This window comes from Podarcis gaigeae (genome assembly GCF_964106915.1).
Source record: "Podarcis gaigeae genome assembly, chromosome: 7".
NCBI lineage: Eukaryota > Metazoa > Chordata > Lepidosauria > Squamata > Lacertidae > Podarcis > Podarcis gaigeae.
This window is the reverse complement of record NC_139683.1, coordinates 35,802,244-35,829,405: the sequence shown is the minus strand read 5'-3', so window position 1 is coordinate 35,829,405 and position 27,162 is coordinate 35,802,244. Positions and strand designations below refer to the sequence as shown.

The 27,162-nt window shown below is 41.5% G+C and overlaps 1 long non-coding RNA gene across 2 annotated transcripts in view; it reads right to left on the bottom strand.

Moving 5' to 3' along the window:
* The window catches only part of LOC310848722, a 268,150-nt gene that overhangs the window by 58,471 nt on the left and 182,517 nt on the right, over positions 1 to 27,162 (bottom strand). For both annotated transcript variants that reach the window (XR_014566541.1, XR_014566542.1), the window contains exon 4: positions 14,172 to 14,323. This is a non-coding gene — a long non-coding RNA (uncharacterized lncRNA). The remainder of the gene's footprint in view (positions 1 to 14,171; positions 14,324 to 27,162) is intronic.

The window sequence follows — 27,162 nt, the reverse complement described above, 5'->3', positions numbered from 1 at the left end:
AATGACATGAGAGCAATTGTCCCTGCCCTGTGGAATGGCCCTTCCCTCTGCCATGTGTGAAGCATCACCTATTACTTGCTGCAGACATTTTTGGAACACATCTTTTCTTGTCCAGACTTATGCTACTGTTGTTTCTGAATTCCTGTTTTTACCAGCTCCTATGTTTATTTTCATTTATTCTGCTGTCTTACTTTTTTTATATAAAATTCCTTTACTGGTTTCATGTTATTTTTTGTATAAGAGAGTTTTTTTTGGAAAAAGTATCAAGTAGTTTAGAAATGCTTTTCAACAAATAAACAAATAATAATAAATGCTTCCTCTGCTCCTGGATACCTGTTATTCACTGCAGCGGAATGAAATGCTGTGCATCAACTAAAACTGAAGCAGACAGAGCAAAGGTAGAAATGAGTGTTGGGTATTATAGCAACTAAGAGCAGGCTTAAGTATGCGTAGCAGGTTCACCCTGCCCCCTTCCCCTCTCCGTTCATTGCACCCTTTGCTTAGTTCCATACCATCCATGATACCATGATTCAAGTACAGGTGAGGTTACTAAAAAGTTTTAAGTGTGTGTGTGTGTGTTAATTGAATTCTAAATTGAATTCCATGAAACTTAATAAACTAGTTGATGAGCTAGCAGCCCTACTGTACAGTGCATACACAACTATAAGATCTGCTGCTAAAAAAGTGTTCTTATGAATGAAGGTAATATTGTTGCACGCCATGCCAACCTCTGAGTGGTGTGAGATTCCAGGAGTTCCAGGTGCTAACCCTGGGTTTGGTTTCCTTGGAATGAGGGGCAGTGGAGATTGTTGTGTCTTTAGGATGTGTGGTTTATCTACGCACATATACAAGCTGAGCCCACAATGAAGGAGCTCACAGCATTAACCCACAAAGAGGGTCTTGCTTCTCGCATAGCCACAGCTTTGGATTCCAGCAGAAATCAGGCATGGCTCTGTCTCACAGGCTTCAGCCTGCCACCTGCCGCCAGCTTCTACCTCACACACTCCAACTCTGCCTTTGTCTAACTACCAGTGAGTTGAAGGAGGGAGGGGCAGCTATTTGTCATCTGACACAGAGCCACTTCCTTTGTTAACAGCCCATACCTAGAGGCCCTTTACCAAGAAACTTGTCTGTCTATTCCAGTAATTTAAATCCTTCCTAGATCCAGGAAATTGAAGGGACTCAGGCAGAAAGCCTACCTTCCCCGCAAACTCACAACAGTATGTAGCAAGTAGTCATAAGAATGAGCCAGTTGACTTTCCTTCTCTTGAAGCACCCAAATTCTCATATTCTAATCAGAATGTTGGACCCATTGGACAGGTTAATCCAAGGATTTATTATTCATAGGCACCTATGTGACATCTACTACCTCATTAGTGGGCAAGACTGGAAGAGGGGTCAAAAGAACATTTACTTAATGAGAATTTGAAATCATCTACCACTTTGAGGGCAAATAAAGGCTAAGGACAAATACACAGAAACTTTCCCAGCACTAACGTGTTGGGGTCAGACTGGCAGGTACTAATTCTAAAAGCAAATGGACCAATCTTGTTGGGAATGTCTCTGTTGACTTGACACTTATGACATCGCATTTCGTATCTGCAAAGACTTTCTAATCTCTCTTTCAGCCCCCTCTTTAAGTGTTGATCAGCCAAGAATGCAAAACATGAAAAGGAACGAAGCCTTTGGCTTTATGAGGGACATGGTTATTAGGCCCAGGCACTTGTGTTCCTGAAGTGTTAGTATGTAGAGGAAACTGGGAATGTTGGGAAGGCAGGTGGCAGGGACAGAGGGAAGATCCACTAAACAAATCAAGCTGTGTCTTATATGTCATCTCCATAAGCCCTATCTCATATAGAGGCATGCTCCTGTACACCAGATTTGATTGCTGAAGTCAAACAGCTGAACTTACCTTTATTCATGCTACCATATGCATAGATACCAAATATAGCATGATTGTGCAAGCTAGCTATCCATGCTACTTGGAACATGTCAGGACGAAGGGCATTTGTGCCAATGCATGTAGACAAGTATGTCACCTTCCACACACATCACCCTGGCCAATCAGGGTTCATGTTTTCATGGAAAGAACCCTACATGTGTACATCTCTATGTGTGACACACTTAACTTTGAACACACTGTTGCTAAGATGGTGTTTGGCACAGGTGTCGGCATGAAGGAGGCAGGAATAACATATGAGATTCCACTACTCTCATCACATATTCGGTATCCAAGTAACTTGAGTGCTGAGATTCCTGCATTGCAGGGGGCTGGACTAGATGACCCATGGGGTCCCTTCCAACTTTACAGTTCTGTGATTCTATAAGAATTGTGGTTTTAGATCTTGATTTTATTCTATAAACTGCCCTGAGACCCCCAGGTATAGGGCGGCATATAAAGTAGATAGATAGATAGATTTTGCTCCCTAGTGCTGAAATGCTCATCTTCCTCTTGAGGTTCACCAAAGCCCAATCTTGAGCATCTCCCAGGACTAATATAAGAATTTCCTGTTTGAACAAGCCCCTTTCACCTCAGGTTTAGCAAAGAATTATTTTAGAAGCATAACCCCCCCCCCCCAGAAAACCAATGACATTTCTATGTAGTCAAACTTGTCTTATACAGATTGTTCCCCACTGTGAACTCTTTCAGGAAAAGCTGGTTATAAAACTAAATAAACACACGTGACTCTCACTGAGAGACATGGGAAAGGGTTCATCAGCTTAAATTGTTCAAAATGTACCCTTAGACCATTTATCCTTCACTTAAAATGAACGTCTGCAGTCTAAAAAGCCACTGCTCTAAAATGCTCAAGGTGACAACAGCAAAATAAGCCAGTGGAGAGAGTGCACTTTAAACCTCACTCAGTTTGTCATGATTAAAACAAAAGGATGGTGCCATAAATCTGAATGAAGAAGGAAAACAAAAGCAATGTGTCAAAACAAAATAGTTGGACTAAATCCTTTCGTAAAGGTGTAATTTGCCAGTCTGACACAGCTGTCTGATTTGAGGTGCTCTGTTTAACAATGAGTTCTAGCCTAAGAATCCCAGCCTGCAGAAAGAAGACAGATGTGTTCTCAGTTCCCAGGACAGTCAGAATTTTGACCTGTTATAAACTTCAAACACTGTCAAATGCATATCTTGTGCATTCCGGGGAGCTGCTGCCATCACATGCAGTTTTGGCAAGCCACATTTTTACATTTCAAAATATAGTTCCAAAAATTATTTACAGACATTCACATTTGTTACTAAGTAAACAAAATTGCTGGGGTAGGGGAGGATAAAACCCTTCATTGGTGTCAGTTCATACATTTAAAAAACTATTTTCTTCACTTGATGGTTAGCCTTAGCCTACCAATCCATTACATTTATTTTTTTCTTGCAGTTGTTTGTCATCCCACAGTTGCTGTTGCTCATGTGAACCTGACTGAACATTGATGTTGACTCTGAGGCAGTACCTGACCAAAAATGAGATCGTGAAACTGTAGTAAATAGCTTGATGAAGATGTTGGCTCAATATTCAGCAGATGTGAAATTCCAATTTAGGAAACTTTAGGAAAGTGGTTGAAAATAAAATTGCTATTCTGTGCAAGTCACACCCATTCTCATGTCATGCATGCCATCAGGTTCCTTCAAAGGAACAATTGGAAGGTTAAAGTGAGCTCCAAATTTTTCCTTTGCTGGAGCAAGGAGGGGGAAATGATTTCTGTCATTTATGCTCTGGTAAACTCTAGGTTAGATTACTGCAATACGTTATATGTAGGGCTGCTTCTGAAGATGGTTCAGAAACTTCAGCTGGTACGGAATTTGGTTTCCAGGTTGCTCACTGGGGCAAGGCAGTTTGAGCATATTATACCAATCCTGGCTCAACTGCACTGGCTGGTTTTGACCAATAAAGCTTTAAATAGGACCGTAATGCCTCAAGGACTGCTGCTCCCCATATGAACTGACCTGGAGCCTGAAGCCCTACTTTGTGTGCCTCCTCCATGAGAGGTCTGGAGCATGACAAGATGAAAATGGGCCTTTTCTGCAGTGGCTCCCCATTTGTGGGATGCTCTCCCAAGGAAGGCTTGGCTGGCGCCTTCAATTCATATCTTAAGGTGACAGGCAAAATCATTTCTCTTCAACCAGGAATTTGACTGATTAACATTCCATGGCTTTTTCTTCTTCTTCTTCTTCTTCTTCTTCTTCTTCTTCTTCTTCTTCTTCTTCTTCTTCTCATGTTAAAATGGAGAAGAATTCTCCACCTTAGAAGTAGATTCCATGGAAACAGCTTCTCCCTCCCAGCACTGCTCTGTAAACATTCAAAAACACTTCAAAGTCCCACCCACCTACCAAAGTTGGCCCACCAGAGAATAAGAACTGGGACCACCAATCAGAAAAAGTTCCTCTCCCAGCCAATATCATAATGCCATTATACACTAAACTCCATGTGAGGGATTATTAGGGTACGGGATAAGTATTGTAATGCCTTCATCTTTTGCATTCCCCACTTGACGTACCATGTAGAGTTTGGGTAATCCCATCTTAGACAGAAAAAACCACTAGAGCCAAAGGTTTAGTCAAACACGATTATTCTTAGAATGGCAGGATATAAATGTTTTAATCAACAAAGGAAACCAACAAAGCAAACATCTCAATGGAAGGAAATTGAATGGAACCATATAGTTTTGCAAATTGCAAAGAGGGTCACACAACAGATCAGGTTCCAGGAAACTATGGTCTAACTGCCTGCCTTGAGGTTGTAATAGAGTTTCACACATGAGTGTAATATTGAGTAGGGCCTGTCCTGTACCATTCTACTAATACAAGTGATGCATACCCTTTCTTATGCAACAATGAGTGGTGCTAGTGTTCTACTGCAGTACAGCAGAGGGACATTGGCAGATGCAGTAGTTTGACTGGCTGCCAATTTGCCTTGTATTGGGAATCTATCAGCCGTTCATATGGAAGATTCTGTATTGGTTCAGCAGACTATGAGACAGAGATCCAAGTCTAAACTGGTCTTCAGAATGAAACCTTTCCTTGTTACTTGATTGTCTAGACAGAACTTCCTCTACTTTATTCACCACCTTTATAGTGCAAGCATTAGATTTTTCTTTTGACCTGCCAGTACAGAATAATTTGGCCTGGGAAAAAGTAACTTCACCCCTGGTCCACTCCACTCACCATCACTAATGGTCTAAAAGTTCTAGAATTTTAAATGTTGTAGAACATTTAATGTTGTAGAACATTTAAAGGCAGTATAAACTGAACATCATCAAATGCAGTATAAACTGAGCTTTCTCCACAATACATCAGATGAGAAAAGGAGTAAGGGGGAGTAAGAGATAAGACCTAGTTAGGGGAGAAAAGTTGGAAAGACATAAATGTAGGGGGATTAGGTGCTTCAAGATGACACTGCAAGTGACAGAAATGTAGTGCACGGTCTTTAAGAAAGGGCAAACATGATCATAGTGATGGCAGTGATGGCAGATAATTTTAGAAAAAGGCACTGGTAACATACTGAAGCAAGGGGCTGGCATGGGAGAGAAGGTCAGGAAGAAGATATTGCAGATTGTGGATGAGAAATGATGAGGGTTTTAGCAATAGCCACTGAGAGAAAAGAGTAGATTTTTGAGATGTAGAATAAACCACCTCCACTCATTGTCATATGTATCCCAGTATCATACTAGTGTTTCCACATAAACTGTGAATGCACTTGTATTTGTGCATCTTGAAGCTCCCATGAACATACATATGACAATTTTGGTCCAAATAGGGTTCCCCGATATGTGTATTCAGGTATTTTAAGCCCTCATCACTGACCGAGTGAGAGCCAACTGTTCAAACCCTCTCCCTTGTTTCAGAGGACTTCAGCAGGAGTCGTTGCCTGGAATCAACAAATACCAGCAAAGGAAGACTTGTTTCCATCATGGACTGAGTGAGGTCCAGCTGCCGAGGCCCACTCACATGCACCAAGAAGACCTCACTGGAAACAGTGGCCAACAATTGCTAATTACCAGAAAGAGAAGACTTACCTTCAACGTGGGATGCGTGAAATCCAGCTCCCTTCCCTCAAAGGACAACTCCAAGAAACACTAAGACTGAGGGCAGGAAGTGCCTCCTGGCTCCAGAAAGATGTGTTTGTCCCTGATGCCAGACTGGGATATCATTTTTAGTGTGAGAAAATTTTGTACACTGCTTTGAGAGACTCTTATAGCTATAAAGTGGCATATAAGTATTCTAAATAAATTTTGTACTCATGTTTGTTGTGTAATATATTGAGCCAGCTATGTGGCAGGATTTGGCAGCAATCAGGATGTGAAATAAAGGTGAGCTTAGGATGATTTGAAGGGCTGATCACCAGTCTTGGACAATGGTGAGCAGGTGATGTTGGTGCCTTTTTCATTAATGGGGGGGGGCAGTCTGATAGTGGGTATGTACCCACTAATTTGCAGTCCAGTCTCTTTTTCTGCTCTTTATAGATGTGGTAGCCACTTATGTCACACGCCACAACAGCCATTTTTTGAGTAGGGTCCATGGAACCTTCTCAGAATTCCAAATATGCTCACTGATCCAAAAGGGTTAGCAGCCCTTGCATTACCAAGCAAGTGGGAGCCGTACATTCAAACCTACATTAGACCACCAAATAGTGCTTCAGATTGTTTAAAGGACATTATTTTTTAAAAAATGAAACCTTCCTTAATTTAATGTTAAGATTAATGCAGCCCAAACAAGCTGTGTTTGCAGTGCCTTTTTGTTTCCTGTGAAAATTTAAAATATTCATGTTTGTTTTCTCTATAAAACTTATATTCTTTCCAGATGACAGCATCTCCAACTTCTTTTTTACACATTTTTGTGTGTGTGGTGAGCATAGTTACATCCCCTCAAGATAGAAATAAAGAGAAGTCTTATCCCCATAATCTGTAATTACTTTAATTACGTGATAATTATATAAATAATTTATCTGAACACAGACTTCACATTCCTTCATTTCTAAATATTATTATCTTTCAGTGTTTTCAGATGTGTAAACAAAAAAACATTTTAAGTTTAGCTGAAGCGCAGGTGAACTGGCTGTCACATAAGAAGAGATGACGGCAAAGATGATTACGCTCTTGAAAACTACCTAACTTTTTAAAGCAAGCAGGTGTGCATCACTCTTACAGCTGTAAAGCAAGAATCCTCTCCATGAGGTTCTGGTCTATGGTGGCAAAATGTGGTAGCTTCTTGAATAAAGCAATAAAGTCCTCTTTCTTTATTCTGCCTTAGAATTAGCAGTTGGCCAAGCCACTCTTCCACTCTTCCTGCGGGAGGTAGTGGAGGACAGAGGTGCCTGGCGTGCTCTGGTCCATGGGGTCACGAAGAGTCGGACACGACTAAACGACTAAACAACAACAACAAGCCACTCTTGCAGCCATATAGTTCTAAAGTATTGAAGATAGCTTTTAAAAAAAAGTAACTTGAAAAGAACAAAGGTTGCAGAGTCTGGAAGGCATTCTCTGCTCTTTGCTCACTCTCATGCTGTTATATTTGATACCTTCAATCTCACCCCTACCCAGACTTGGAGGAGAGCCTGGATAAGGAGTCTCCATTCCTTTAGGTCCTTTGAGACCAGAAAAATTACTGAGACCAGGAAAACAATCAGATCAAGAGGACTCTGCAATTCCCATCCCCACTCAATGGAAAGGCCAATTACGGTTGAATAAGGCAGCAACACTATAAGAACTTAGGTAGCTTCCCAACAGCACTTCCCTAAGATCCTAGATAGTTTCCCCAAAGCCTACCAGGCTTGCCAACATTAATAAGGTCTTCGAGTGACTTTGCAGCCTGCTGAAGCAACAGCTTCCTTTGCTACAGTTGGGAAAGCTTCATCCAATTATTTGTAAGGTCTTCAAAGCGCTATGCATCTTGCTGAAGCAACAGTTACTTGTCCAAGGTCCTGATCAGCTATGCCTAGTGGTTGCCTGATTCTTTGCTATCAGTAAAGACTGGACCAGGCTGAGATTTCACTTTGTCAAATATTACCTTTGCTTTATCTACTGTAACCTGGCTTTGATGAACGTGATTGCTGAAATTCCCTCTACTGTGTGACTATTAAATGTGCAGAAACCCCATTTCATATCACATCTGCATATCTTGTGTTACAAATTGGGGGAGGAACATGAAAAGAAAAACACTCTTCTAAGTGTCTGTTCTTCATGTTCCTGCTGCATTTTCTCTAAGCTGGCAACTTGAAGTAATTCAGCTAGCATTACTAGAGAGTCGTAGTTTCATAATGACAGAATTAGAGACAAGAAAGGGCTTTTTGATTTCTTAATAAAACTCCACTGGCTAGATTCAGAGCTCAGCTATACGATGTAAATTTGCATAGGCTCTGTCACTGGAAATGATGCTCCAATTTACACAGTGTAACCAAGAATAAGACCTGACTCTAAAACCTGCTTTAGCAAATATTTCAACATTTCAAGCTGATTTTGCTCATGTTTATCATCATTATTATTTACACATGTCCAGATTTTTTAAAAAGGGGATCACATTTGGACAGTGCTACAGTTCTGAGATACGGTATGGAGTCACATATTCCCTATAATTGGACCCCAGTAAGTAGTCTCACTGGCTCACTAGCACAATGTTTCAAGTCTTTCAGGTTCCATTTTGAACACCCATCTTCATCTTGGAGGACATTTTCCATCAGTCCCCTTAGAACGACAGTAGTAGCCTATCATTTCCAATTGACAGTAATTACTAAAAAGCACACCCTGTCCTAGAAGAAAATATCCAGACCTACTCAACTTTAGATGCCAAATTAGGCACCTTCCTACCAATATCTTTGAAATGTAAGGCTTTCACAGTTGACTTATAACACAGTCTCTTGAACCAATCAGCACAATATGAAAATGATCAGATCAAGATGTAACTCTAACCAAGGCTTTGTTCTCTGTATGCAATTGTAGCTAAGTAACTATAGCAAGATTCCATTGTGTAAAACTGAATTTAAGTTGTGCCTCACTCCTGGGGAATTGGAACTCCTTCTGTATACCCTGCTACTTCCTGGTCAGGACACCCTGTCTTGTTCAGGACTCAGACAATAAATGGATACACTGTTGTCAGGACTGCCACTAGGTCCCAGCTCACAGAGGACCAACGCCCAGTGGATGTTATATACAAAAGTCTTTATTAAAGTTTAGTTTCCATTTCCAAGCTCTGGGCGCGCAGACCCACGTCTCTACGCTAGACCGGCTAAGTCCCCTCTGACTCACTGCTCCACCCACACCAGTTTAAGATTCTAGCCTGGCTCCACCTCCTACGCTGCTCTTTCCTTCGCTGGGTCTTTCTGCCCTCTGGGGTTCCCTCCTTCCTGGACTCCTCTGACGCTGAGCCTCCTGAGTCTTGCCCCTCCCTGCGGCGGGCTTTAGGACCTGGCTCCCTTTCTGGGCTCCCCGCTGTGCCGCGCTCCTGTACATTTGAACTTGGCGCGCGTGCCCAGCCGGTGACTTTCCTTCTGACCGTTTCCCCGCTTCCTGATGTGGGCGTTGCCAAACCTGACTCCTCTCCTCCCTCTGGTGGTGAGGACACTGGTCCCGACTCCTGGGACTCCCCCTCCCCACTGCGCTCTGGTGGAGAAGCTGGTCCTGATTTCCAGCTGCTGCTCAGGGACTCCCCGCTAGCCCCTTCCTCCTGGGGCTTCCCCCCTGGAGCCCCCTTCGCTCTGGCCACCGGCGCTCCCTTCTGTGAGTCCTCCGATTCGCTAGAGAGGCTTGTGGAATAACTCTGGCCACTGTCACTGCCTGCGCCTCCCTCGTACTCCTCCTCCTCACTCTCCATTTGCTCCCCCTCCTGTGTCTCTCCTTCTGAACCCCTGACAACTGTGCTACTCCCTGCCTTATCTACCTGAAAATCTGATTACCCCAATTCCTTTTCTTCCCCTGCCACATGCATTCTGACTCCAGGTGTGAGGTGCTTGGTACTTTTAAGGATGAACATATTTCACAAATCAAGAATATTCCCACTTGTCAACATAGGCAGTATTTGTTTTGTCCTCAACATTTTGTCACAATTTCCCTGGGTTAGACAATAAATGTTTAAATGTTTTTAACTCAGTTGAAACTTATATTCTGTTACCTGAATTGCAAATGTTACTTTACTACTGCACCTTTTACTAGTTTTTTTGTTTAGTCGTTTAGTCATGTCCAACTCTTCGTGACCCCATGGACCCGAGCATGCCAGGCACTCCTGACTTTCACTGCCTCCCGCAGTTTGGTCAAACTCATGCTGGTAGCTTCAAGAACACTGTCCAACGATCTCGTCCTCTCTCGTCCCCTTCTCCTTGTGCCCTCCATCTTTCCCAACACCAGGGTCTTTTCCAGGGAGTCTTCTCTTCTCATGAGGTGGCCAAAATATTGGCGCCTCAGCTTCAGGATCTGTTCTTCCAGTGAGCACTCAGGGCTGATTTCCTTCAGAATGGATAGGTTTGATCTTGCAGTCCATGGGACTCTCAAGAGTCTCCTCCTGCACCTTTTACTAGTACTCCTACTAAATTAAGCTAGTCTAGGTTACAGAGGATTAACTTGCAAAGCCAGCAATAGCTGAATGCCACATATGGATCCAGATTCAGTCCAGATTAAGTTCATGCTTCCCATTCTTTCGCTGCCTCTTCAGCCTTCAGATAAAATGACAGTCAGATGCAGCAGTGGGTAGAATCAGTGCACAGCTGCACTGTCACTAGGCTGGCCCAGGGCCAGCTCAAACATCACTACCCCGTGTGAGCATTGTCCAAAAGTTCTTCCCATAGCAGTGCAGCACATGAAAGCAGGAATCTCTAAAAACTTTTTAACACATGCATCACCTCAAGCATTGCCTCATCTGCACACACGGGCTTCAGGGTATGTGTGGTGCAGAAAATTAGTTTCAGTTGTGTGCACACATGGAGGTGGCAATGTTTGGACCAGCTCCGAGTGAAATGGAGTGCTATTACTGTTGAGTGAGACCAAATGGAGGAAGGAGTAGGAATTACATTTCAGTATCAAAAGCATGGGACGCAGGTGGCGCTGTGGGTTAAAGCCTCAGCGCCTAGGACTTGCCGATCGAAAGGTCGGCAGTTCGAATCCCTGCGGCGGGGTGCGCTCCCACTGCTCGGTCCCAGCGCCTGCCAACCTAGCAGTTCGAAAGCACCTCCGGGTGCAAGTAGATAAATAGGGACCGCTTACCAGCGGGAAGGTAAACGGCGTTTCCGTGTGCGGCTCTGGCTCGCCAGAGCAGCGATGTCACGCTGGCCACGTGACCCGGAAGTGTCTCCGGACAGCGCTGGCCCCTGGCCTCTTGAGTGAGATGGGCGCACAACCCCAGAGTCTGTCAAGACTGGCCCGTACGGGCAGGGGTACCTTTACCTTTACCTTTATCAAAAGCATATTGATCCATCTGGGAAAGAATGTTCCATTAGCAAGGTCTGTGCTGGCTAGCTTAAGCACTGCATATTTATATGCCATATAATAGTATTTCAGATGTTGTTACTATGACGGGCCAGACCCAGTGTTGAGTATCTTCGCTTAGAGTTGCTATGTTTCCCCCCTGCTCTAATGACCACTTAATATAGTACAAAAGCAATTGGCTCATAAATAATTCTAGAGTTTAATTATATTGGAGATCTTAGAAACATCAGATCAGATCAGAGATATAAAATTTTATTTCAAAGCCTGGTACAAAAGTAAATGGCAGCTCTTATGAGACAATTATATAAATGTTAAGATGCAGTCAGAAATGCAGCATATGGGGAAACAGCCTCATTAGAGTTGAAGGGTGCAATCCTAACCCCAATTACTTGGCAGTGCATCCAACTGAATTCTGCATGGTTAGGATTGCACTGCAAGATCTTGAGCTATAGCAGTAGCCCTGCTGCACAGGCCCAGTGTTAGTTTCGATGTTTTTACATCATTGTATGTATTACATTTTATCATATTGTGAGATGCCTTGGGTGGTCATCCTTTACCGACAGCCAACTGTAATATGGAAATAGCTACCATATTATTGACAGAAAATCTGGTGTCTTGTGACTTCCTAAGGCATTAATAATGAGGATTGTGAACTATTCACCCATTGCATTTGAAACTCTGAATAAACCAATTTCACATACTCTTATACTAAAGAGAATGTGCAATATCTGTGGACTACCTATAGATAGGGAGAATTTCTGCAATATGTTGATATTCACTGAAACTAGGCTTCTTTAGTGTTAACCCCCTTGACTTTCACAAGAGGCAGGCCACTCGTGTCAAGGATAGATTTATGGTTGCTCCTTCCCATAAACCCCACTCCAAGTCATAATTTACTATAAATATGCCCCATATAACATTTTCTTCCTGTGTTTCTTTGTTTTTTACTTCAAATAATTTTTTAGAAAGTAAGTTTATACTCACGCCCCACCCCCATCAAGAGCCATTTGCTTTTTTATGCTACAGATAATACAGATTATCAGGTACCTTTCAAAGACTTCAAAAGACAAGGAATAAAATTAATTCTGGTGCTTCAAACAAAGAGATATTTTTCTACCTTCGTCCTACAGTCATCTACAAATGATGTAGAACATTTGCGTAGAAATACAATGAATGAGTTTGTACAGAATATTTCTGTGCGCGCACCAAGAGATAAAAAAAGAATAGTTCTTTTTCTAATCTATGGATCAAAGCAGGAATCCTGCTGTTACCTGAAATTTAACCCTGCAGTTCAATGAATACAAATATAAGATTTGGAAGTTTTTTTAAAAAAGGAGTTGCTTTTATCCTAAATTACATATTCAGTCATAGATAAATAGATAGATAGATGATAGATTAGATAGATAGATAGATAGATAGATGATAGAGATATAGAGATCGCTATGGATATATAGTTTAACTATTATTGATAGGGTAATAATATTATTCAGAAGTATGGCTGAACACTTTCCCTTTTCAGTTTCTCCTGGAACCTTTCTTCATGAAAGTCAGAAATGCAGTATAGTTTTAATTTTTTTAAGCCTCTCTATATCCACTGTTCCTCATACATCTATGATTCTTGAATGAGTGATCTAGAATTTCCTCATTTCTTGCCTTTTTACTCCTTTTTACTCCTTTTTTGACTGTCTCTAACCTGGTGTTCTCCCAGTTCACAGTAGAAAAGATTATTTCAGTGCTCCCTTCCCCTCAACTCTAAAGGTCTCTTGACCTTTCTGTGTCAATCAATTTGAATCCCATTCTCCTTGGGTCTCAGTGGCACTGTTTTCACTTTGAAAGGCAAGAAGTAAACAAAGTATTCCATCCTTTTCTTGGGTGATTTCCTTTTCATCTCTTCTGCTCCCAAACAGAATCAGTCAGTGCTTTCCTTTTCTTCTTTTACCCTCTTTCACTGAATTCTGAAGACACTTGAACTCAGGATGCAAGGGAGAAATGTGGTAAGAGGAAGGCATGCTTGGCAAATCCACACCACTCCCGCCCAGGAACCAATGTCCCCACTGTGGAAGGACGTGTGCATTCAGAATTGGCCTCCACAGTCACTTACAGACTCATTGTTAAAACCATGTTTATGGAAGACAATCTTACTTGGCTACGAATGATCGCCAAAGAAAAACCATGCCTTCCCCTTTCCTCCGCATGACTTTGGTTGTCATTTCAGGACTAAAACTACTGATCGATCCCAAAGAATTCAACTTCTGTTTAGTTCTGCACCTGCAGCTCTTGGACTGCAGAGCTGAAGGGCAGGATACCCTCTCCCCTGCCACAATAGCCCACTTCCCAAGTCATAGCAAGCAAAAGGCCATCCTGGTCCCATCAAGGAACCAACTCTGTCAGATAAGACAATTCTCTTTTTTTTTATATAATATTTTTTATTAGTTTTCATCAAGAAAAATACATATCACACCACATTACAGCTTTAACAAATTTTCTCATTTTTGGACTTCCTTCAGCCTCTCTGACAATCATCCGAATTAAGCTTTTTGATTACACATTTCCTAAATTTGCTATTGCCTTTTGACATACCCTTCCACATCTATAAGACAATTCTCAAACTGCCAATGACTGCAAAAGCAATGGGGGAAAGGGCATTTCATCTCACCCATTGGCCAAAGGAACAAGAGCCGACAACAGTTATACAGGCAAGAGCACAAGAAAGGCAAGATGAGTCTAGCTTGAATTAGATATAAATGTTTACCACTTACTTCCGACCTTGGAAAACTGATCTTCCTCCTCTGCCTTTCCCTTCCGCATCCCTTCCCCTGTGTATCTTGTATTTTTAGTTTGTAAGCCTGATGGCTGAGTCTGTTGTTCATTTTCTTTATTATTGTGATTCATTGTGGGAGATCATAATTGTCTGAAAAGAAAGGTAAAAAATACAGTATATAAGTAGACAAATTGATTGCCAGTGCTTACTCCTAAACGTCCCACCAGTATCTCAAACTGATCACAAAGTAAATTATAGATAAGTGAGAAAAATCACTTGAAACTCTTGATTTCTTTCACCAAAATTCCTAAGTATCCTGACCCCCTGGTCTACCTGGCAGCAAGTCAGTATGTCAAGTCCAAGTCCAGGGGTCAAACCACAGAAGCAAGAAGCAAAGTTCAAAATCCATAGTCCTAAGGAAATGCAGTCCAAGGTCAATGCAAGTAGCCAAGTCTGAAGTTTAGCAGCCAGAATATAGTCCAGAGTCAAACCCAAAGCACAGTCCCATGGAGGTCCAGGAGCATCCGAGTCAAGGTCCATCAATATGGGCAGTTGAACAGATACAGCACCTCAGCTCTGCTTCCTTTTTTGTATTTTGTCTGCTGATTGCAACATCTGGGCTTGATAAAGCATGTGACCCTCACCTGTTCTAAGCCTATTCCAGCTGAGGCATCACACCCCTCCTCCCAGAGCTAGTGAGCTGGGCTGTGGGCCCTTGCTGGCCTCAGCCCCACCTGCCTCTCCCTATGCCACAATGGCTGCCATGTTCGTGGGGTCAGGGTCCCTTCTGGCTCTGGTGATGGGTTCTGCTGCTCTGGTTTCTATGCACTGACCTCCATCCCCTCACCATCCTTGATGACCCTGTGGGTACTTACTTTTCCATCCCCTGCTTGTCACAGTCCTAGCCACACCTCTCCCTGGGATCCTCTTCCTCCTCCCCCTTGTCCTACCAGTTCATTACACTAAGGAGCTGAGGTGAGCTCCAGATTTGCTTTGATTTTTGCTTTCTAGTGAATCCATTGACAAATTAGAGCTGTATGGAACACACTGGGAATTTTATGTGCTTCTGTCTAAATGCTTCCAGCTTTACTTAAAACTCATTGTATGCTTTACATGAGTATGAACACTACTCCACTCTGGCTTTAGGTAAAATTTTGGTTGCATCTCTATGATGAAGATGTTGTTCCTAATTGTCCATCTTGTCACTTTCTTTCTCCACTTACATCAAAAACCTTGTCACTGTTGTTGTCAATCCTTATAATTTGTCACATAACAGAATCTTTGGCTGTGTATACACCAAACAGTGAAAGATCACTTAAAGCACATTCCACACTCCAAAATATCCTGGCAAGTATAGTTCAACCCTAACAGAGCTATAATTCCCAACGTTCTTAGCAAACCACAGTTCCCAGCATACTTTGTGGAGGCATGCACCTTAAATGTACAGTATACACACAGTCTATCACTTCATTTATTATAGCTGGAAGAATCAGAAAAATGCCATCTCCTGCCATATGTTTTGATTGATTTCATTTTTTTAGTTGCTTTCCACAATGACAGCCTCAAAGCAAGTTACACAATAAAATTGATACAAATAAAAGCCATATGATGTATTAAAATCAATAATATACATTAAAAGTGATCATCTACATTAAAACTCAACAGAACATCCTTTCCTCCCCCAAAAGAATAATCAGCACAACCCCCCCAAACCCCCACCTAACCAAAAATGCCCACTAAATGAAACATTTACCAGATGAAATTGGCTTTGTGAAATTGAAATTGACTAACTTGAAAGGAAAAGAGAATTATCAGGATTTGGACAGTATAGGCACCATCAGTGTGGGATGATAGCCGCAGAGTAAGCCAGCGATAAATCACACCATTCAGAGTTAACTCTTTATTAGCAAAAACACATCACAGACTGAATGGCTGAATGACTTCTCTCTGCCAGCTCACCATGCCCTGTTACATCTTTAGCTTCTCACACTTCCTCTTCCCCATCTTCTACCTCTGACCACTTATCATTGTTCCACCACCACTCCCCAGGCCCTGAACCTTCTTCCCTTGATGGTTCCTCAGCTACTTCCTTCCACTGTAACTTTGTATCTAACCAGTCCATGACACCCCCTCAACTTGCCCCCTACCTTTTATAAAGCTCATCTCCCCAGAAAAATGCTTTGTCCTTCTGGTGATCCCCACTCCCCATACTGCCACTGTGAGTCTTTGAGAAAATTTAGGAGGACTTTAGAAATAGCCCTTTGAGTTTCTCTAAATACATTGATGCTGATATAAACTGAAAAGTCCACTTTGGGATAAACCAAGGCTGTGGGAGAGGAGGCTGACAGGAGAGTGGTTAAAATAATGCTAGATTCTGACTGAGGAAAAACTGGGTGCAAACTCCTCCCTTGTCTTGAAGATGACAGAATGAACTTCATCCTTAACTTAGCCTACCAACTTCACAGGATTACTGTGAAGATAAAATTGGATATTCCCCACAGACACTATCCTGGGATCATTGGAAAATATATTATGAAAATATAAGCAAATCAAAAACAGGTGAATCTCAGACTTTATCATTAAAAAAATCTGGCTCGCTGAAGTCTGGAAGATTTTTTTCCTGTGCACGGGGTGGGGGAAATACAGTTCCCAAAGGTATGACTTTCTCTGGTAATGTTCTATATTTCAAGAAATGCACCTATTCAGAAAGGCTTTTGGTTTGTTTAATTCCCCTCTCCTAAATTGCTTAGAAGAAAGGGAATTGTTGATCCATTTATATGTATCTAGATAACCCAGGTTGTATTCAGCAGCACCCCTGCTTAGGCATCTTCCCATTCCTTTGAAATTACTGATTAAAGGGAAAATACACCCCCCCCCACCCACCCAAGGTAGGCAAAGTGTAGCACTTTAGATAATATCATAGGGGACAATTCTCAAATGAATTGAAGATAAGCAGCTTCTCCTTGCAAAAAGGACATTTCGACTCTTCTCGCCTTCTCGCAGAGACTGAATCTTTATCCAAAAACTTTTTTTACAGTGTGCTGAAATGTTTATCTATTTTTATTCAGTAACTGGATAGGGAAAATGTAGGTATTGCTCAGACCTAGGGTCCCTTCATCAGCTGCTTAGCAGATGTGTTTGGGGCATTCCCATGGTGTGGTCACTGTAACCTTTGAAAGGGAGATATACAACTTTAAAGGAGGCATAACCCAGGGAGATGAGATTTGTAGTGACATCTCAGCACTGGGTGTTTTAGAAAATGGCACTTGCTATGTCACTAACACTCGATATGCCTTGGCCCAGCCTTAGTCATGCATGCTGTACCCTGCTATAATTCACACTACATGGAACTATCTTCAAAGACGCCATGAGGGTCTTCAAGGGACTAGTTTGTCATACGCTGGTGCTGCAACAGTTGTATGCATTTCCAGGCCCAGTTCAAAGTACTGGTTTTTTACCTTTAAAGCCCTAAAATGTTTGGACCCAGTTTATTGGTATGAACTTGCCTGTCCTTTGAGATTGGCATTAGAGACCTTTTGCTCTGGCCCAGCTTTAAGACCAGGTAGATTAGTGGGCACTGGACAAAGGGCCTTTTCAGTAGCAGTCTCCATTTTACAGAAATCCCTGTGCAAAATGAAAAGAATCATAGAACTGTAGAGTTGGAAGAGACCCTGAGGATCCCGGTGTTTCCCAAACTTGGGTCTCAGACTACAGTTCCCATAATCCCTGACCACTGGTCTTGCTAGCTAAGGATGATGGGAGTTGTAGTCCAAAGCCAGCTGGAGAACCAAGTTTGGGAAAACACTGATCTAATCCAAACCCGTGCAATGCAGGAATATGCAACTTTTCCATATGGGGATCAAACCTGCAACCTTGCCATTATCAGCACCGTGCTTTAACCAACTGAGCTTTGCATTTGCTCTGTAAAAAAGATGTTATATGCTTTAATAGTACTTTAAGATATAAAAATAATGGATGATAGCCAACAAAGTCAAAAGTTTACATTTCAAAGTAAATTTTTTGAAATGGATGTATTGATTTCTGTGGGTCAATGCTGATTGTGACTACTGTGGGCCTACGCCCACTATTAATGACTACTATTAAAGATAGCTTTAAAACAGTGGGGGCTTTTTACTGCTTAGTTTAATTGAAATACCCCCTTTTCACAGTAGACTGTGCCCAAAGTGGATGACAATAGATATCAAATATCAAAATACTGCAAAAACACACATTTTTAATACAAACTTAAACTAATTCAAACAGAACAAATTCAACAAGTCAAATTCAATACTACAATGAAATGATATAATCAAATACACAAGCAATATAAAATTTAATGGTGTGTGTGTATAGAAGTAACTGTTGTTTGTCAATGGGGTATGAAAACCTGCTTTCAAGCAGCTTTCAGCTAACATGTCCATGCTCTGTATATTTAAATTGCTTCTATGTTGATGTCTTATTTTTAGCTACATTGATTTAATATATGATTTTTTTTGCATTGTTTTGAATGGCTGCTGATCCAATATTTATAGACTGTAGCTTTGGGGTGAACTGTATGGTTTTAACCTGCTGTTCATGGGCTTTCTCTGAAAGGCGGTATACAAATTCCAGCATAATGCATCAAGATCACAAATAACACCCCCTGGTCTTTCTACACTCCAGCAGCTGCAGCAACCAAATGTAAGCAACACTTTGGGACCTGGGGGAGATAGAGTCAGCACAGGAAGCTGCTATATGCTGATTCAGACAATTGATCCATCTATTGTCTAAACTGACTGTCAGTGGCTCTGCATTTAGAAAGAAATATTCCCCATTTCTACTTGGAGATGCCAAGGATGGAACCTAGGACTCTATCACTTTGCTCACGCCCTCCCCCAAATGTGGATTTAAGCGTCTCAGTCTCTTCTTGTCAGCACTGGACATGGAGGCTCAGAGATGAGTAGTGAAGTTGATTCTTTATTCAAGAAAACAGAATACAATCAGAGAAACTTATGGGCAAGACTGACCCTGGTAAAGAAGGTGCCAGAACTGACAATCTGTGCCTCTTCTTCCTCTCTCTCAGTCAAGCCTGTTGCTCATTCAGCATCCCACCATTCTGTCCCCCTTCATCCTCTGATCTTCTTCAGTGTCCCACCACCACTCCCCTGGCTCTGATCCTTCCTCTTCTGAGGCTTTCCTAGGGGGTTCTCCGGCTGCAGCCTCCCACCACACCTCCTCATCCAGCCAATCTCTGACATTTCTAGACTCTTGTGAGGTGAACAGCTCCCTGGTTTTGCACCTGAACCAACACTAGGTGCTACTTGTGCTCAGGGCTTATACCCTGTCGGATTATTTAGCCCGGCTAGCCCAGCATGCTCTGACTAGCAGCAGGCCAGCAGAAAAGGGTCTTTCCCATTTGAGGGTACTCTCAGGGGTGGAGAGCGACTGACACAGCTTTCCATCAAGGAGGTACTGACATAAGCAAAGGGGGGTTGGTGGAAAGAAGAAAAGACAACTCCTCTTTTTCCAGCCTCTCAGACTTTTTGGCTGGTACTGCTGATCTTGCATCTTTTCATTATTATTTTCTAGACATCTTTCCTTTTCCTCTTTGTATCTGTCCTCCTTATCTCTCTCTGCCAAGTTCTTGTTCTGCCTTCCAGTCTTCCGCTTTGCTTCTATTCCAGTCTATTTTTTTATTTTATTTTTGCTCTTGAATCATAATCATGGCTTCCCTTTCAGACTGAGATCCTCTAGGCCAGTGTTTCCCAACCTTGTGCCTCCAGATGTTTTTGGCCTACAACTCCCATCATCCCTGACCACTGGTCTTGCTAGCTAGGGATGATGGGAGTTGTAGGCCAAAAACATCTGGAGGCACAAGGTTGGGAAACACTGCTCTAGGCCACTCCTGCCACTAATGGGATTCTCCAGATGACATCCTGCTCATACATTTTCCATTAGCTCCAGAAGCCCTTAAAACCTTTTGCCTTCAATGTACAGTGGTACCTCAGCTTACAGATGCTTCAGGTTACAGACTCCGCTAATTCAGAAATAGTACCTTGGGTTAAGAACTTTGCTTCAGGATGAGAACAGAAATCACGCAGCGGTGGCACGGTGGCAGCAGAAGGCCCCATTAACGAAAGTGGTGCTTCAGGTTAAGAACAGTTTCAGGTTAAGAACGGACCTGCAGAATGAATTAAGTTCTTAACCTGAGGTACCACTGTACTGCTGAACTAATGAACGAATGAATGTTCCAATTACATACCCAGAACATTCATAAAGAGGAGAATTGTGTGCAGTATTCAACTACTGTGCCCCATCAGCACAAGGATTTCAGCTTGTACAGTGGGGACTGCCCTCCCCCACCATGCCATCCCCAAATCTGCTGGAGAAGTTTGGGGCAGATTTAGGGGTCACATGGGGGAGGGGAAGAATGTACCATTGCACAAAGAGAAATTATTGAGCTGGTGGAATGAAAGATTGAGCACTATGTTGGAGTCCAACCAGTATTTAGCCAAAGAAATGTCACTTTTGTATAATCGTGTTTTTTGTTCGTGTTTTTTTATGCTGCTCATTTTTGTTCCACTACATTGGAAACAACTAGAATTAAGGAAACATTCACTAGTTGGAAGTCTGAGGATCAACCGAGCTTTAAAAAAAGTCATTATTCCCTACTGAATTTTAGCTCTCTACTTTTCATCCAATTAAGGAGTGAAAAAAAGGACGTATGGAACTACCTTATCTCTTCTACTGAGGAGGATATGGTGCCACATTTAGCTCTACTCACTGTCACATTTTCAAGTGGGACTTCAAACAAATGACTGGACAACCAGGGCCAAACTATATATTACAGTAAGAGAACTTCTGATTGATTTCCTAACTCCCCCACCTGCTGCCGAGTACCTACCAGGTAGTGTCAGTTCCTTCCAGCATCTACATCTACAGCAGCGACTGCAAGGTACTAGCATCCCTAGTAAATCAGTTTCCTCCTCTGAATATCTTTCTTCTGTGTCAGGCTCTGATTGATGGGACATGATGACACATATGACTGCTTACTCAGTGCCTTAAGATGCTAACAGGAAGCATTTTCTTTTATTTTCTTCACATACATCTTAATATTTGCAACTTTCTTGCTATAGAGGATCTGTAGGGCTAACCCAAGCCATTACATTTTCCCCAAACTCTCCAATATCGAGCCATGTCTCAATTTTTATTTTGAAACTATACCATCCCAAAACTCATGAAATATCAATGGAATAAAAAGTGGAAAACAGCAAGCAAAAGCTCTTTGCAACTTTCTCACTTGCCTTAGAGAGTTCGGTCCCTTTCAAATATTAACCAAGGGTATGCTGCTTTAGGTGGGCTGCAAATAAATTATTAAACTTTATTTAGTGGATGGTGGAGCATTCTTCACATTGATTACAGGGCATGTCATCACATATAACAATAGGGTAAATAGATTGATGAAGGCCATTGATAATGTCCCCCTATGCAGAAAGTGTCCTTAAAATAAGAAAACTGAACACAATAACACATGAATACATTCAGCATGAGTATAGCTGTACACCCAAGTTGTGTTAAATATAATTGTTTAATTGACACTGAAATGGGAACGCCTGTGTATTGCTGGAAGATTCCATGAAAGCTAAAGAAGAGCAAAAAGGGATCTCTGAGCAACTTGATGGACTGATGATTAACTAGCTGTTGTTCTCTAGTAGTTAACCTGTGAGTGTTTAACCTTAGATCAAGTGACAAAGGTATTTTGATAGGGAGTTGCCTCAAGTCTTTGTTCTCAGGCTTCTCTAAGAGCTGCAAAGCCTTAGGGGCTGGAATGCAGGCAATAGAGCCTGTGAAAGATAGAGCTATGTTTGTCAGCTCAGTTTATTTTATTTCTAAGATGCTGAGCCTGTGCTGGACTTGCACAAGATCTTGTATGAAATTATTTGAATGTATCTTTGATGTTTTCATTCTGTTTTGAAGGAAGTTCTGCAAGTAAAGTTTTGAACGATATCTAATGGGTCTAGACAATGCTTCATTCCAAAAGGAGACAGTTTTTACACATCCAGTCACTGCACAATATTAATATCTACAATAAGCTGTAACTCATATTTCTGAGGAGTCAGTTTTTGGTCTGACATTTACCGTATTTTTTGCTCGATAACACGCACCTGACCATAACACGCACATAGTTTCTAGAGGAGGAAAGCAAGAAAAAAAATTCTGAATGAAACAGTGGATGTATCATTTTTGTGCTTCATGCTGTGGCCACAGACATGTGATTTGACGGTGAGTTTGGGGTAGCTCAATGCAAAAATCCTGAGAATCCATGTGGATCTGTGCTTTGTAACCACGTTTTTGCACCATTGCAGCCCCAGGCAACAGTGGGTGCGTGATTTTTTTGGTGCAGGCTGTAGTCATGGACATGCTATGTGATCTGATGTTGAATTTGGGGTGACCCAATGCAAAGATCCTGAGGATCCATGCTTTGTAACCATGTTTTTGCACCACTGCAGCCCTGTTTTTGCATCAGATCATTGCTATGTGATCTGATGTTGAATTTGGGGTGACCCAATGCAAAAATCCTGAGGATCCATGTGGATCCGTGCTTTGTAACCACATTTTAAGTGGGGAGGGAAGGAAAAACATAGAAGGGACAAGGAGCACTGAGAGGGGTGTGCGGAGAAGCAGCTGGCTAAGAATGCAGGAGAGAGGTTTTACCGGAGGGGGGAAAGAAAGGCAAAAGTTCCCCAAGCCAGCCAGCCAGCGCTCTCTCTCTCTCTCTCTCTCTCTCTCTCTCTCTCTCTCTCTCTCCCGCCCCCCAATCTGCATGTTGCCTGCGAGTCTCTAGACTCAGCAGCACAGGAGCACGGAGAGGAGTTAGAAGGAAGGACGCTCTGCTTTCCCCTCGTAACGAAAGAGAAAAGGGTGGGCAGTAAGACCCTGAGGCAGAATGCAGGAAAGCAACAGCTTTCTCTCTCGCTGCCTGCAATCAGTTTAGCAGACGGAGAATGAAGATAAACTGGTAAAATAAGGGGGCTGGGTTAAAGCTAAAGGGAAAACCTCAAAGATCCCTCAAGAACAAGGCAGGGGTTCAGGGCTCCCAAAGCCGAGCTGCAGCCTTAGAAGGGAAAAATGGGGCTTCGGAGGTGGTTTTTACTGCCCCGCTGCTTCCAATTTTTTTAAAGGCAAATTGAGGAGAAGATGCAGCAGTCCGTCACTCTCTCACTCCCTCCAAGCACCCACGCTAGCGAACAAACACACAGGCAACCACACACTCACAAAGCACACACACTAGCAAACACGCAGTCGGGCTGCAGAGTGGCCAAACCTCCTAGCAAGCACTTCCCTGGCTTCTGCTGACCGCAACGAAGACGACCCTCGAAGAAAATGTGTGATGCACTCGGGCCAGTTGGCTCCAGGGACCACACATTCGCTCCATAACACGCATAGACATTTCCCCTTACTTTTTAGGAGAAAAAATCTGCGTGTTATAGAGGGAAAAATACGGTAAATTCAACAAGTGTGTAGTCTTTTGCACAAACAACTGTACACATATACACATAATGTGTAAACAGCACCAAATATTTCTACTATAACCCTACATAAATGTTCCTGGTTACTAATCCGTGTTTACTGAAAAACAGCTTGAATTTCCTGACTTGGTTTTTTTAAAAAAAATTGCATACCAACTAAATATTAATATTGAGCTGGGGGTTAATATTGAAAAAGGAGTGACCAGAACTCAGTGTTACAACCCATGCTTTGCATACAGAAGATCCCAGATTTAGACCCCCATCTGCACCATACATTTTTTTATATATAATAATATTTATTAAGTTTTTGTTTACACAATAAAAAACATACATAATAACATAGTATTTTCCAATATTCGCATTTCATTCTCATCTTTGGACTTCCTCACATCTCTTGTTCCTGCATCCTAAACTCATAAATTTTACTAGCAAACTATTAACTTGTTTCAATTCATATAATATATTTTTCCAATATTAAATCTCAGATTTTAGAATTTAAATCACTCTTTTGAAGACTTAGTTATTACAATTTATCCAAAATTTGTCTTTTCTTTCAATTACAATTAGATTTGTATTCCTTGTAGCTAATTTGTTGGAGCCATTCTATTGCTAATCTTACATCTTTCTTAACATTCATACAATTTACAATATTTTTGTATATAGTCCTTAAATTTCTTCCATTCCTCCTCCACCAGTTCTTCTCCCAGATCTCGGATTCTGCTAGTCATCTCCGCCAGTTCCATATAGTCCATCAGTTGCATCTGCCATTCTTCCAGTGTGGGCAAATCTTGAGTTTTCCAGCTTTTGGCGATGAGTATCCTTGCTGCTGTTGTAGCATACATAAAAAAGGTTCGATCCTTCTTTTGCACACTCTGGCCGACAATGCCTAAAAGAAAGGCCTCTGGTTTCTTAGGGAAGGTATACTTAAATACCTTTTTCAGCTCATTATATATCATTTCCCAGAAAGCCTTCACTCTAGGGCAAGTCCACCAGAGGTGAAAGAATGTTCTTTCAGCTTCTTTACACTTCCAACATTTATTGTCAGACACATGATATATCTTTGCAAGCTTGACTGGAGTTATGTACCACCTATACATCATTTTCATAATGTTTTCTTTCAAGGCATTACATGCCGTAAATCTCAAACCTGTGGTCCATAACTTTTCCCAGTCCGCGAACATAATGTTGTGCCCTATGTCCTGTGCCCATTTTATCATAGCTGATTTGACCGTTTCATCCTGTGTGTTCCATTTTAGCAGCAAGTTATACATTCTTGAAAGTAACTTAGAGCTGGGTTCTAACAGTTCTGTTTCTAACTTTGATTTTTCCACCTGGAATCCTAACTTTTTATCTGACTTAAAAGCTTCTTTAATCTGAGCGTAATGTAACCAATCTCGCACTTTCCCCTTTAATTTCTCCAAACTCTGCAACCTCCAATTGTCTCCATCTTTTTCTATTATTTCCCAATATTTCGGCCATTTGGCCTCCATATTGAGTCTTTTCGGGGCCTTAGCCTCCATTGGTGATAACCACCTTGGGGTCTTATTTTCCAATAAATCTTTATATTTTAACCAGACATTGAAGACTGCTTTTCTGACAACATGGTTCTTGAAAGCCTTATGTATTTTAACCTTGTCATACCACAAATATGCATGCCAACCAAAAGCATTGTTAAATCCTTCCAAATCTAAAACATCAGTGTTTTCAAGAAGTAACCAATCTTTCAACCAGCAGAAAGCTGCTGATTCATAGCACAACTTTAAGTCTGGCAGGGCAAAGCCCCCTCTTTCTTTAGCATCAGTTAATATCTTGAACTTGATTCTTGGCTTTTTGCCCTGCCAGACAAATTTAGAAATATCTCTCTGCCACTTCTCAAAACACCCCATTTTGTCCACAATCTGCAAAGTTTGAAACAAGAACAACATTTTTGGCAATACATTCATCTTAATAGCAGCAATACGTCCTGACAAGGAAAGTTTCAATCTTGACCAGACTTCTAGATCCCTCTTAATTTCAGACCAACATTTTTCATAATTATCTTTAAATAAATTCATGTTCTTCGCTGTTATGTTTACCCCTAGGTATTTTACTTTTTTAACCACATTTAATTCTGTCTCTTTCTGAAACCTTTCTGATTCTAAAGAGGTCAATTTTTTTCCCCAAACCTTAGTTTTTTGCTTATTAAGTTTAAATCCCGCCACCCGACCAAACTCATAAATCAGTTGCAATACCCTTTTGGTACTAGGCTCTGGCTCCTGTAAGGTCAATACTAGGTCATCTGCAAATGCTTTAAGTTTATACTTTTTCGCTCCGACCTGGATACCTTCCACCAACCGGTCTCCTCTAATCATATTTAAGAGCACTTCCAGGACCGATATGAATAGCAAAGGGGATATGGGACAACCTTGTTGTGTTCCTTTTTCAATTTTAAACTCTTCTGTCACCACATTGTTCACTATCAATTTTGCCTTTTGCTCTGAATAAATTGCCTCAATCCCATTTTGAAACCCCCGCCCCACTCCCATTCCTTCCAGATTTTTCTTCATGAACTTCCAAGAAATGTTGTCAAAGGCCTTCTCCGCATCTATAAATATCAACACTGCTTTTGTATTGATATTTGTTTGCAAGAGTTCCAAAATATCAATAATGTTCCTTGTATTAGCAAACAAATGTCTACCTGGGAGAAAGCCTGCTTGGTCCTTATGAATCACTTCATTTAACACTTTTTTGAATCTATTTGCTAAAATGTCTGCAAATATTTTGTAATCCACATTCAGGAGGGAGATGGGGCGGTAGTTCTTAAGTTGTGTCTTTTCAGTTTCTAATTTGGGTATCAATGTGATGAAAGCCTCTTTCCACGACTCCGGTGCCTTCTTCCCTTCCATAATTTCATTGCAAACCTCCATTAATGGATGTATCAGATAGTCTTTCAATGTCTTATAATATTTGGAGGTAAGTCCATCTGGCCCTGGAGATTTGCCCAGTTGCATGTTCTGAATGGCTTCTTCCATCTCTAGTTGTGTTATTTTATAGTTCAGGATTGTTCTGTTTCGCAGAGACAACCTTGGTAGTCCATTCTTCTTTAAAAATTGTTCTATCTCCGATTCGTTTTGCGGCCCTTGTGTGTATAGTTGTTTGAAGTATCTCTGGAAACACTTTCTCCACTGGGTTCTGAATATTTCTTCCCTCAATTTCTAAGTTTGTTACCGTATTCAGTTTTTGTCTCTTTTTCAGCTGCCATGCTAGCAGCTTTCCACATTTATTTGCCGATTCAAAGGATCTTTGTTTCATTAACTTCACTTTCCATTCTACTTCTTGGTTTATCAATTTTGAATATTGTGCTTGGTAATGTTTAATTTCTCTTAGAATCTCCTTTGATTTCGGTTTCGATCTTAGCTTCTTCTCACCTTCTTTAATTTTCTCCAAAATCTTGTCTTTTTTCTCATTCTGTGCTTTTTTCTTTACCGCCTCATAACCGCC